Here is a 13,768-nt window from a genome sequence, read left to right on the forward strand (position 1 = left end):
TTTTGCCGTATCCGTATTAACTAACTAGGGTCTTATGTTCTAGATAATGGAATGCGATTCTTTATAATATCATTGTTGCTTCAGCTTTTTCTGGGTTCTCAGTTTGTCCATAAATCTGCAAAGAAAACTCATGGAGGTTTTCTTTATTCTTATAAGAAGCAAAGAAAGGGAAATCCCCCTTGTTATCACTCTTCTGATAACTGCGAGAAGAATTTTAAAAAATTGTTTTTAATGCCAACAATTGCTGCAGTTTGAATCATAAAAAATGCAAACATTAGGATTAGACAATTTACACGTGTTGAATATCACCGCTGCCCCTTTCTTCTCTTGAAGTTTAGAAGGTCCTAACTTGTTCTCCAAGAATATCACTTTGCCTCCAAGAAAAATCTCCATTTGCCGTCATGAGCATTTAATGAACTGACAAGTCTAGAAGGTCCTAACTTGTTCTCCAAGAATATCACTTTGGCTTGTTATTCTTTATCTCTATAACAATTTATCAATTTAGTCAAAATAAATACACCTTCTAACACTCTCCATCACCCTTAATGTGACGATCATAAAGTGAGCTCGGTAGAATAGTTATTTTATGACTCTTAACATTTTCTTTTAAGTCAATTCCCAGGGAACATAAAATACACTAATTTCTCATCAAAAATTATTCAAACTTGAGAAGAGCACCCCCTGATCCGTATTTCTTGCCAAAAACAATGACCTGCAGCTTGTCAACCAGCAAGCACACCAGCGCCAGCAACAGCACGCAGAATGTTTGCACCAGCACCCTTGAAGAGTGACTTAGCTCCTTTCTTCAAAATCTGATTAAATGCATCCAGAGAGCTCTTGTACTTGACATCTTCTCCGGAGGTCTTCATCATTCTTCTACGCACTGTATCAATGGGGTAAGAAGCCAAACCAGCTCCAGTTGTGATTCCCCATCCCAATAAAAAGCAAGCGAAGAAACTATCCTGCAACCCTCCGACTAGTACCACAGGTTTCAAAAAGTCATACGTTCCAAAGTACAGTCCACGGAACACTTTAATCCCAACACAAGAGATGTTGAATCCATGATAGATCCCTGCAATGCCATCAGACTTTATTGTCTTCTTGTAGACATCAATCCAACCATTAAACTGCCTCTCACCACTCTTCTTAGCCGCCTTAGCATCATTAGCCGGACGAGTTCTAGCATAGTCAAGAGAGTAAACAAAGAGAAGTGATGAAGCACCTGCAGCCCCAGCAGATGCCAAGTTCCCAGCAAAACATTTCCGTTAGCCATCTCTGTCTTTCTTGAAGTTAAACAGTTTCCTGAAGTAATCCTTGAACGCAAAGTTCGGGGCCTGGGTGGGGAAGTATCTGCTAACATTAGCTGTGTTTCCTCTCCAAAGAGCAATGACACCTTCATCCTTCATAGTTCTGGCAAAGCAATCAGAAATTCCCTCGTATGCATGGTTCAGATAGTCTACCAGCCTTAATCATTTTATCCTGACTCTGAATCAAATGCTTAACACGCTCAATTGGAGCAGTTGCGGTCTTGGAAACCTCCATTAACATAACCAGTCACATTATAATTACGGGTGTGTAAATTGAGGGACAGCTTGGAAATGAAGTAGGACTGTTCTTGAATTTTCTGAAATACCGATGGATGGTGTGATCCATCTGCCATGCTGGATAAGCTTATGAATGAGGGGAAAGTCCAACCTCAGAAAGGTTGGTTTGGTCGGTAGTATGGTATCCTTTATTCATACTGATGTATAGAGTTACTACTTCTTTTGATTTGCTGAGAAGACCTGTTGCATGGAATTTGGGTTTCTCTGCCCTTTGGATTCCTTGGCTGCTTTTATTTCGAATTTTTTTGTTTGGTAACTTTGGAGCTGTTTATCTTGCTTATCAGACTTTGGTTTTTGACTGCATTTCTTCATTCCATTTGTTTATGCTAACAATAATTTGAAGTGGATTACTCTCATTTAATTGTAAACTGTCATCTACTGGTAGAGTAACAGGATTAGATTTAGCCCTTTAAAATGGACCTTCCAATGAATGAAGGCAAGAATATGTCAGGAGTGGAAGAATAATATAGGAAGTTGCAGTTTTAAAAAAGTGCCAGGCAGGTTGAATTGGCAATGAATATTAGAATTTCTCTGGCAAATGAAATACGACCAAAAAAAAAAAAATTTCTATCCAAGCCCATTTTGTCATTTAGAAGTTAGTATTTGTTGTGCGTTTGTTAGGAGATCAACCAAAAACTCGGAGAGCTTACCAATGGGGGAAAGTTGAATATCCTACCATATAGGGGAGAAAAACAAGCATATATATAGAGATTTTGTAACAAACTTGTAACAAATTAACAAACCCAACCTCTCATATTGTGCTAGTTGGTAGACGTGCTAAAATGAATGAAAGAATAACAAAAAGTATATACAACAACTAAAATGTAAAAAATTGATTACAAAACTTGGCTTGCATCTATTAACATTCCCTTGCAAGATGGAGAATAGAAATTTACTATTCCTATCTAGGATAAGTGTGCTTGAAGAAGGTATGATGGAAGAGCTTTGGTTAATGTATTAGCCAGTTGTGTTTGAGAGGAAACATGAGCTGTTGTGAGACTTTCTTCTTGAATTTTGTTGCATATCAAGTGCCAATCAAGCTCTATATGCTTAGTTCGCTCATGAAGTACCAAATTGGCAGCCATCTAAAGGGCTGCCAGGTTGTCACGGTAGAGAATGGTGGCCTGCGAATGAGAAATGTCAAGATCATGGAGAAGGTATCGAAGCTAAGTAAGTTCTGAACAAGTAGTGGCCATAGAGCGATACTTGGCTTCAGCAGATGATCTGGAAACAACTGTTTGCTTCTTAGACTTCCAAGAAATAAGCGATTGACCCAAGAAAACACAATATCCTGTTATAGATAGGCAGGAATCCGGGCAAGAGGCCTAATTTGAATCACAAAAAGCTGTAAGTTGAAGCTGAGATGAAGATGGTAGCAAAAGACCTTGAGCATGTAGGTGTAGTTTTAATATACCGTAAGATGTGGTAGGTTGTTGCCAGGTGGGAGGAAGAAGGTTGATCCATAAATTGGCTTAATAATTGGACAGCAAAGCAAATATCTGGGCGGGTTATTGTGGGGTACATAACCTACCAATTAACCTTCGAAAGATACTTGGATCAGAAAGTACAGTCCCTTCAGATTTGCTGATTTTGAAGTGTTGATCCATAGGAAGTCTAGGGGGGTTTGCATCCAAGCATACCCGAATCCGCCAAAATGTCTAAGGCATATTTCCTTTGACGTATATGAATACCTTTAGAAGATCTAGCAATTTCCAAGCTCAAGAAATAACAAAGACAGCCAAGATCTTTAATCTTGAATTTGCTATTCAAAAAATTCCGTAGAGAAGCAATGGAGTCATTGGAATTGCTAGCAACCAGAAAATCATCAACATCAATGAGCAAAGCAGTAAAATTATCCCCTTCATGCTTGGTGAATAAGCTATAATTAGACTTTGATTGGATGAAGCCGAAAGCAATAAGAGAAGAGGTGAGTTTAAATTTCCATTGTCTTGAAGCTTGCTTTAGGCCATAAAGGCTTTTAAGCAATTTGCAAACTTGAGTTGGTTTACCTTTGGTGTAACCAAGGGGTTTCTTCATGTAAATCACCATTAAGAAATGCATTATTTACATCAAATTGATGTAAATACCATCCTTTGATGGTAGCAACACTAAGAAGGCATCTAACAGTGACCAGTTTGGCAACGAGTGAGAAAGTTTCAGTATAATCTATGCCTTCTTATTGGGTGTAGCCTTTAGCTACAAGTCTAGCCTTAAGTCTTTCAACAGAACCATCAAACTTAAATTTAATGCGATAGACATACTTACAATCGATTGCTTCTTTTCCTTTAGGCAAATCAGTGATGGTCTAAGTATGGTTGTTTTCCAAAGCTTCAATTTCAGCATCCATAGCTTTGCACCACTCAGGATCTTTAATTGCTTGTTTATATGAGGTGGGCTCGGTTTAAATGTAAATGGATGATGAAAATGCTTGAAAAGAGGAATTAAAATGCTTGTAAGATTAGCAGTCAGAGACAGAAAAATATTTACCATTTAATTTAGGAGCTGCAGTGGAAGCTGATTGTTGAGGTGAGGCAAGCCTGACTTGTTTGCAGTGGAAGTCCTTCAGATATTGAGGAGTAGTCATGTTCTGGGTAGACCTGCGAAGTGTAGAGGCAGTAGGAAGAGGAATGATGGAATTAGACGGTGGTGAAGTGGGAAAAGGAGAGGATGTATTAGGACAATCAACGAAAACAGCAGGAGGGTTAAGGGTTGAAGGAGAAGGAGATATGGGATTTAGAAAACTAGAAGGAGGTGCAAACGGAAGAGAGAAAATAGGGAGAGATGGGGCTGTGGAAGAAGGAGAGAGAGGTGTTTGAAAAGGAAAAAAAAAAATTCATGAAAAATAACATCCCTTGAAATGAAAATGGTATTAGTTTTGAGATCCAAAAGCTTGTAGCCTTTAGTTCCAAAAGGGTAGCCAAGAAATGCACATGCACGACCTCTAGGGTTAAATTTTGTTCTGTTATGAGCAAGTGTGGCGGCAAAGCAAAGGGAACCAAATATTCTCATGTGAGCATACTCGTTTTTTTATTAAAAAGGAGTTCATAAGGTGTTTTGTTGTTGAGAAGTGGTGATGGAAGCCTATTGATGATATGTGTGGTTGTAAGGATGGATTCATTCCAGTAAGTTAAGAGAAGACCTGCTTGAAAAAGAAGGGCACGGGCCACATTTAGTAAATGTTGGTGCTTCCTCTCAACAATGCCATTTTGTTGAGGGGTTGCAACACAACTTTTATTATGGATAATGCCTTTTTGATTAAAAAAATTCATGCATGTTAAATTCAGCACCATTATCACTTCTCACAATTTTAATTTTCATTTGGAATTGTGTCTCAACAAGATTGTAAAAGGTTGTAATGCATTGTCTGGTTTCGGATTTGGCAGCAAGCAAGTAAATCCAAGTAGTTCTAGAAAAGTCATCAACAATGGTTAAGAAGTACTTTGAGCCATCATGTGCAATTGTGGAGCAAGGACCCCATAGGTCACAATGAATGAGCTCAAAGATTCTTGATGAAGAATGTGAACTGTTAGGAAAAGATTTGAACCTTTGCTAATGGGCAAATTTTGCAAGACTTTTCATTAATAGATGAAACTCCCTTGTGTACAAGAGGATCTGAAATTAATTGTAATCTAAGGAATGATAAATGGCCTAGGCGACAATGCCATAGATCAGTATTTGCAACAGAGTTTGTAAGGGAAGAAAAGCAAGAAAACTTGGTATGGCTGTTGTATAAGTGTGCTGAGAGAAAAGTAGACAAAGCTGAAGGAAGAACTTCCTTGCAAATGGAATGGTACAAGCCATGCTTGAGCTCACCCTTCCTAATCGTGATCCATGAATGCAAGTCCTGAATAAAACAGTAAGTGGAAAAGAATAGCAAAGAACAATTAAGAGTATAGGTTAGTTTGTTTGCTGAAATAAGGTTGAAAGAAAATGATGGCACGCAGAGGACATCATGCAAAATGATAGAATTAGTTAAGTGAATTGTTCCAATGTGTGTGATAGGGGCGGAATGACCATTAGGTAGTTTCACAAAATAAGAAACAGTAGATGTAATAGTGGTGAAAAATGTGGTGCTACAGACTATATGGTTTGTAGCGATTATGTCAAGGATCCAAGCACAGATGATGTATGTGGTGAGTAATGTGTGTGAGTAGATAAAGAGGTGGAAGTACCACACATTTGGGAAGATGATACTGGGTGAAGGGAGGGTTGAGGTGGGTTGCTAGAGTGGACAGCAAAAGCCGCAATGGGTAAATCCTGAGGTCTGAGCAAGGTCATCAGTTGCTGATATTGTTGCTTGGTGAAACCAAACTTGGCATCATTATTGTCTTCAGAGTCATTGGCAAATGAAAAGGACGTCTGATTTGCAAGGAAACCAGATTGCAACAACTGCTGCTTGGTATGATATTTGTGGCCATGTGGATATCCATTGAGTTTGTAGCATTTCTCAATGGTATGACCAGTCATGTTGCAATGTGAGCAAAGAAGAGGCTTAGCATTGCTAGCTTTGAAACAAGGGTCGAAAGTGTGACCAGTTATTTTACAGTGGCTGCAATAGGGGCGGTCCTTTTTGGGAGGGTGGTTTGGTTTAGATGAGTGTTTATAAGGGGTGTAGGGTTGTTGGATTGCCATGGCCATAATTTCGGGGGATGGAGTGGGGGAGGTCATTTGATGGTGTCTTTCTTGCTGTCGGATGAGGGAAAACACTTTGGAGATAGGTGGGATGGGATCTAAAATCATAATATGGTCTCGGATGGAGGTGTCAGAGTCATTGAGACCCATAAAAAATTGCAGCACACAATCTCTTTGATATCGATCCAATAAGGTTTTCATAGTACCACAGTTACAAGAAGGTATGGGATCATACACAGAAAGTTCATCCCATATAGCTTTTAACTTGCCATAGTAAATGCTTACCAGATCATGTTCTTGAAGTAGAGTAGCCAATGCCTTCTTGAGTTAGTAAGTACGGGGACCATTTTGGTGCCAAAAATGTTCCTGAAGATCCGACCAGATTTCCCAAGCATCATCAACAAAGAGAACGCTAGATTGGAGAGAAAAGCTGATAAAGTTTTAGAGCCAAGAAGTGACCATGTTGTTACAGCACTCCCAAAGCTCAAACAATGGATCGTTGGGTTTAGATGGTTTGGTGATGGATCCGATGATAAAGCCTAGTTTATTTTTCGTTCAGAGTGCACGACGCATTGAGCGAGACTAGGTGGCATAGTTGTCGGTGGTGAGGAGATTGGCAACAAGAGTAACGGCTGGGCTGTCACCATGGTCAAGCCGATAGGGGTTCGCCGGATCAAGGAGATTAAGGTATGGAGATGGGGTTTTTGATTCTAGGTCAGAGTGAGAATCGGAAGAATCGGAATTAGAGGTTGCCATTGAAGATGCTCTTGAAGGCTCTGACACCATGTTAGGAGATCAACCAAAAACTCAAAGAGCTTACCAATGGAGGAAAGTTGAATATTCCATTTCAGTGTATATTTTCCTACTATACAAGGGAGAAAAACGAGCATATATACAGAGACTCTGTAACAAACTTGTAACAAATTAACAAACCCAACCTATCATATTGTGCCAGCTGGCAGAAATGTGCTAAAATGAATGAAAGAATAACAAAAAGTATATACAACAAATAAAATGTAAAAAATTGATTACAAAACTTGGCCTATATATGTTAACAGCATTACCCAATTGGTGGACTATTATGGTATATCTATGCATGTTGGGCTCCCTCCTCCCTAAGAGTTAGCTTTTGGAAATGGGTTCTACCCAATTTTGAGCTTCAACCACAAGTAGTAAGCCACTTCCAGAAAAGATCCTTCAAATGACAATGGAGACATGTGATCGAGCGCTTACTCTCGACTCTCGATTCAACTGAAAATGGTAATAGTTACAGTACGAGTTTTTCTGGGAACCCTAGTTTTTAGCAAAAGTCACTTGAGCAAAAGGCTAAACTTGCATTTATATTAATCTATAGTTACAAAAGTGCATTGCTTCTCCTGGCTAAATGCATGTGAATTAACATGTCTAGTGAAGCTTGTTACTTGTACTTGTGGGGGAAAAATCCAAAAGCTTATAGAAAAAAAAAAATCAGTGTGATTTTAATAATACCTAAATTTTATACTCACAAGCAGCTGCATTATGTAGTTAACATTCTCCTCACCTGATGTTGGCAGAGATGTATCTTACAATAATCAATCCAACAGCCTTCCTTTATGGATTCAAGAACATAATTTACAACTATACGTCCTTCATTTTTTTAAACATATAAGTTATTTAACATCTTTGCCATACGTTTCACATTTTCTTAGATAATTTTTCACCTTTCTGGTATAGTATTTACACAATGATGAATCTAACATTCAGAATGTTGTTAATGCAATGTGCAGTAACTTAGTGGCCAACAACTTCAACCTAGAAAGTTCTAATTATAGTAGGTAATTTTCTTGTTTTGTGTTTTGTTACAATGCTTCAGACTCTCTATAACAATATAGAAAATGAATAATATGGATAACTTATGGAAATGGGTTCTTTAGTTGCTAGTTCCCGCTATCTAACATGATTTCTATGTTCCTCCCCTTCCTTCAATTTTCTACCATATGGGCTGAACTATCACCAAAGAAATTTTCCTTGCAATCGAAGTTCTGGAATCTATAAGTACAACTTCTCCATTATGTGGTATCGAGAGTTTAGGGTTAAAATTTCAGTAGAGTAATGCCTATTTTAACACCCGTCCCAAATTTAAATATTCCATTTAAAAACACTTCTAATTGCCTTCATCAACCTACAACATACACAACAAACATGTGATCTCCGCCCACACCAATATTTATTAAATTGGCTTATATATTTTCATAATATATCTATGCTCATGGCTTTGGCTTTGAATTGGGTCCAACTAAGTAGATATTATCCTCTAGATTTAATCATTGGATGTAGGCTTGCATGCGTTTGATTTCAGGCTTCACACAACTATCAAACACCCAAAATGCATCTACTTTCTTATGAGGACCTAAGCCTTATAAATTGAATTATAAACTCATTTGCTAGCAATGTGGGATGTAAAAAACTCTTTACCTTATGGATCTCACATCCTCATGAGGTTGTCACACTGCATTGTTGAGTCACGAACCAACTTTGATATCAATTGTCAATCCTAAATCCAACCAATTAAATATTGTCCAATTCTAATAAATTCTTGTGTGACTCTCTATTTTAACCCAACCCAATTTTTCTACTATTTCTCTTTTCCTTTCCGTGTCCTCATTCTCTTCTTTTCCTTATTTTCTTCTCACCCGTAGCTAATTCTTTGTAAGAACAAGAGAAAGCTTATCTTCTTTTCCTTTCCTTTCTATTTGGCTAAGATATAAGACACCGAGAGTTTTCATTTTTCTTTGCAATTAAACACCTCCTATATATTACCTATCTTCATTATTTCCTTAGTTACCCTCAGTCAAATTTTTAATTCACTCATAACAAGATATATTATTTATTAATATACCCTTCTAATACCCTTTTTCTCATTGTTGAAAATGAAAAATGATTAAGATATCCTTTCCCCTTGTGGTCAGATTGCGAACTCTTTAGCCACTACGGTTAGCTATACCTAGAGGGTCTTGTATTTGAGTCACAAACTCGCACGAGATGTACCTACCAAATTTGTGCAATTACCTTGGTCCATTGGGCCTATAGGGTGTTTTGTGGCCCTGAGGATTAGACAGGCTCCAATGTGGGCCTGGATTCCTCAAATACCTAAAAAAAATGATTCAGATAAAATATATAATCACAATTGGTTAAATAAAAGCAAAATAATAATTGGCTAGATATTATAAATCAAACTTTTAGACATACATATTCTTAATGTTTTACCTTGATAAGAGGTTACATTGGCACGTAGATTCAAGCTTTGCAATTAATTGTGCCGGTCAAACAATTACATCTCACGATATTATGTATGAGAGTGACAATGAGCCTCTTGGTCCAGCTACATACTATTTGACAGACACAAGTAGATGGGGAGTTAGTAATGTTGGATACTTTAAGAAACGTAATGCATAGTATACAATTAATTCTCCATCTATATTCACAAATACTCAAGAGTGGATACTTTTCGAAAGAGCTCGAATCTCTGCTTCATCTTTAAGATACCATGGTTTAGGCCCTCAAAATGGAAAGCACATTATGACTCTCCAGATTGCAAAATTAGATAATTTCGATACTACCGGATGGAAAATTTTTGGAAGGCGTGTTTTCAATATACATGTTTAGCTATGTATTACATATTCAGATTATGTTAGCCAAATCTGCCTCACCTATACATCACATAGGTTTATGTTGAGGTTAAAGTATGATGAATGACCTTAATAAATATAATACGTTTCAAAGTATCTTTCCTTTCAACTATTATTGGTGTTTGTTTCAACATCTAAATCTGTTTATTCTAGGGAAATCTTATTGAAAAAGACTTTGACATAACAAGGGTAGCGAGTGGAGTCCTTAGAATAGCAGTTCAAAGAGAATATCTGGCTCAGGTATTCGAAAACTACATGGAAATCCACTTTTTTTTGGGCTGCGAAGGGGACTTACTTTGTTCCTGACTATCGTATATGGACTCTTTATTTCGGCCATCAGTGCTACCCCAGGTTCAATACATAGTAACTTCCTTGTTGTCCATTTTTCCACTTTTTGGTTGATTTCCTTGCATTATATAAGATATTGAGTCAATTACTGAGCTTGATACAAAATTCAAGCTTACTATAAACCCTCCAAGTGGACCAAGTCAAACCATTGAGAAGAATAGAACGAGCCTAATTGTGGGGATTGTTGTTGTTGTTGTTGGGGTTGTATTTATGTTACTTACAATTTTCTTTGTTGTCTGAAGAAGAAAATGGCCACAGACTATTGATGACGATAAATCAAAAGACTTTCGCTCACTAACGACTTATCTATCATATATACTAGCTGTGAAAATACTGTTGTTAGTCTACATCCTAATTAGTCTTTTATTTAGGTTAGCATCCTAGCAATATGCTGACTTAAAACTTTTTAAATGTTTGAATAAGAAGGTGAGTTACACAACTTATCAAGTAAACTTTAGCTCATGCACAAGAAAGCTATTGTACATCAAAAAGAATGATGTATTTTATTAATGCTTGTTCAATTCATAAAGCAGAGTTCCATTAGTAAGTTCTGAAGTGCATTACAAGATAAGAACTTGGATTCTAGGTTAATTAAAATTGTTATGCCTGAAAAATATAGGGCTGACGTAAGGTCTAGTCAACGTACAAAAGTCAGAACATGGGTTCACCCGCAGTCTGCTTCTGTCAGAATAGTGGGTGCGCGCCAGACCTGCCAGGAGCTGTGGTGATCCCACGTGTCCAATCCCTGCGCCAAATTGCGCAAATCACTATAGAAGGTGGGCAATGTGACATAAAGAAGGATTTGCAACTCACAGATTCAGTGATGATTGCCTTAATCCATCCCACTATAAATTGAGAGGTCCTCTCTCATTCAAGGGATTCGCACATTTTTACTCTTGATTAGCTATTCTCTTTGTAATACGAAAGCTTTCTCTTTCTTGTACCATCATTTGTAAGTCAGTCAGCTCATGCGACCTGACCTCTATCATTAATAATATAACAGTGGACGTAGGACTTGCTTCCTTAGCATCCGAACTACTTTAAAAACGCTTGTCTCATTGCATTTACTCTCATTATCCTTTATATTCATGTGTGTCTTCTGGGCCAACATTTTCACACGTGCGTTTAGTTGGTGTAAAAATCACGCATCAACAAAAAGGAACAAAACTATGCCATCTTTTTGAAATACATGGAACTAAGTTCCTAATAGTAAGCTACATTTGTTGTTGAATTTTCAGAGCTTGTCGGCATGGATGTTAGACCATACACTTTCAGTTATGTGGAACTAAAGATTGCTACAGAAAACTTCCATTCTGCAAATAAGCTTGGACAAGGAGGAAATGGACCAATTTATAAGGTAAGTCATTGTTCTAGTCAATGCCAAATGAGTGGTGAGCACGTTTGGTGCCTTAATATTAATTGTTTTTTCCAGAACTAAATACAGGTTTTAGCATTAATTTTTGTTCTAGATTAACTTGAAAACACATCTTTTTGGCTTTATATTAATAAATAGTCGGGGCATCTTTAACTTCTGTTCTCTTTGGTTCATTAAATAAAGACAGGATGTGGTATTTGGTCAATAATAATCATATAAAAATGATCAATTGTTAACTAATTTTTCTCACCATTTCAAAATGAACATTTTACATAATAGGGAACACTAAGTGATGGAAGAGTAATTACTGTGAAACAATTATCTATAGCATCCGACCAAGGGAAGAGCCAGTTTGCTGCAGAAATTGCTACCATATCTGCTATGCAGCACCGTAACTTAGTAAAACTTCATGGATGTTGTTATGAGATAGCACAACGTTGTTTATGAATATATGGAAAACAACAGTCTTGATAAAGCATATTTGGTATGCGAATAGCATATATGTAGTATTTAGTTTTTCTTGGGAGCCCTAGCATTATTTGTCATGTCAATAATAGATTAAAATTTTGTGACTTTAGCGAAGCAGGAAAAGAAAGTTTGAACCTTGACTGGTCAACGTGTTATGATATTTGTTTTGGAGTAGCAAGAGATCTAGCTTATCTTCGTGAGGAATCAAGGCTTCAAGTAATACATAGAGACGTGCAAGCCAGTAATATTTTGTTTGATCGTAATCTCATCCCAAAAATATCAGATTTTGGTTTGGCCAGACTTTATGGTGATAAGAAGACTCACATAAACACTCATGTTGCAGGGACAATGTAAGACTTTTAATTTACACTGGAAATTTATTAAAATATTATTTTTTACATACATTCATTAGATTACTGAAATAATATTATTAGTTTTACATTCATTAGACTATTGAAATATTATTATTTTTTTACGTTCATTAGATTACTGAAATGAATTTTACCTATATTGTATTGATGTATTGGATATATTGCACTGAAGTATGTCATGCGTTGATATCTTATGGAGAGATGTGTTTGCCTTTGGCATTGTGATTCTAGAGGTTGTTAGTGGGAGGCCAAACTTGGACTCAAGCTTGGAAGAAGAGAAGATGTATCTTCTTGATTGCGTATGAATGACATTGCAGTACCAATTTTTTCTCCTTTTACTATTTTCTAGTACTTGATATACAAATTTGAAAGAACCAAGCGAGGCCAATTATATATATATATTCCGCTTTTATTTTCTACTTCTCCTCCTAATCCAATCACTCATATATCACAACTTCCATCTTTCCTGCTTAATTCTCAGGCTTGGCACCTATACAAGAATAGTTGCCAACTCGAGTTGGTGAATTCAAAATTGCCAGAATTCGGCGAGGAAGAAGTAAAAGGCCTGATAGGAGTAGCGCTTTTGTGTACTCAAACATTGCCCTCCTCGAGGCCATCAATGTCTTGTGTGATTGCTATGCTTTGTGGAGATATGGAAGTGAGTACAGTAAATTTTAAGCCTGGATACTTGACTGAATGGGCATTTGATGATGTGACCATCTTTCTTAGTGATGATATAAATGAAGTATGTGAAGGTACTAGCCAGTACATCTCCCCAACAAGGTTACATACAACAGATAAAACTCCAGAAATAAGTGCTACTGAAGCCTTATTCCATGGATTGACTTTTACATTAGATTCGAGATTTATTTCACTTAGTTCAATACAACTGTTATTCATAATGTTAAAATTTTTTAAAAATATACAGAATAGATTTTGAACTACTTCCTGTTCAATAAGAACAAGACCGAATCTTCACCAGGAAATGTAAATTGATTTTGAATTACTTCTTCATCAACAAGTAGAGGGGCTAAAGCTTCACCAAGAAATTGAAATAAAGGACTTCTCCATGACATTACTGGAAAGGGTAGATAACAAATTAATATTTTTTGCTTGACTGAAGTGTGAGTTATTGAAGCTTCTTTTATGTATATTCCTAGATTTGAAAGGAAAGGTGCCCAACTGTTCTATAAGCTTAGCCCAATTACCGAGCTTTAGCTTAGTAGTCAGGGACGCAATTGGGTTGTTGCAATCCACCATGTTTCTGCAATTGACAGCCACGATAGTCCATTCACTCAATCA

At 37.0% G+C, this 13,768-nt stretch overlaps 1 pseudogene; it reads right to left on the minus strand.

The window, feature by feature from the left end:
• Positions 1 to 655: 655 nt before the first annotated feature.
• Positions 656 to 1,676, minus strand: LOC116135530 (annotated as a pseudogene).
• Between the last annotated feature and the right edge of the window lie 12,092 nt (positions 1,677 to 13,768).

The sequence above is a fragment of the Pistacia vera genome, unplaced genomic scaffold, assembly GCF_008641045.1.
Source record: "Pistacia vera cultivar Batoury unplaced genomic scaffold, PisVer_v2 Contig300, whole genome shotgun sequence".
Lineage (NCBI taxonomy): Eukaryota > Viridiplantae > Streptophyta > Magnoliopsida > Sapindales > Anacardiaceae > Pistacia > Pistacia vera.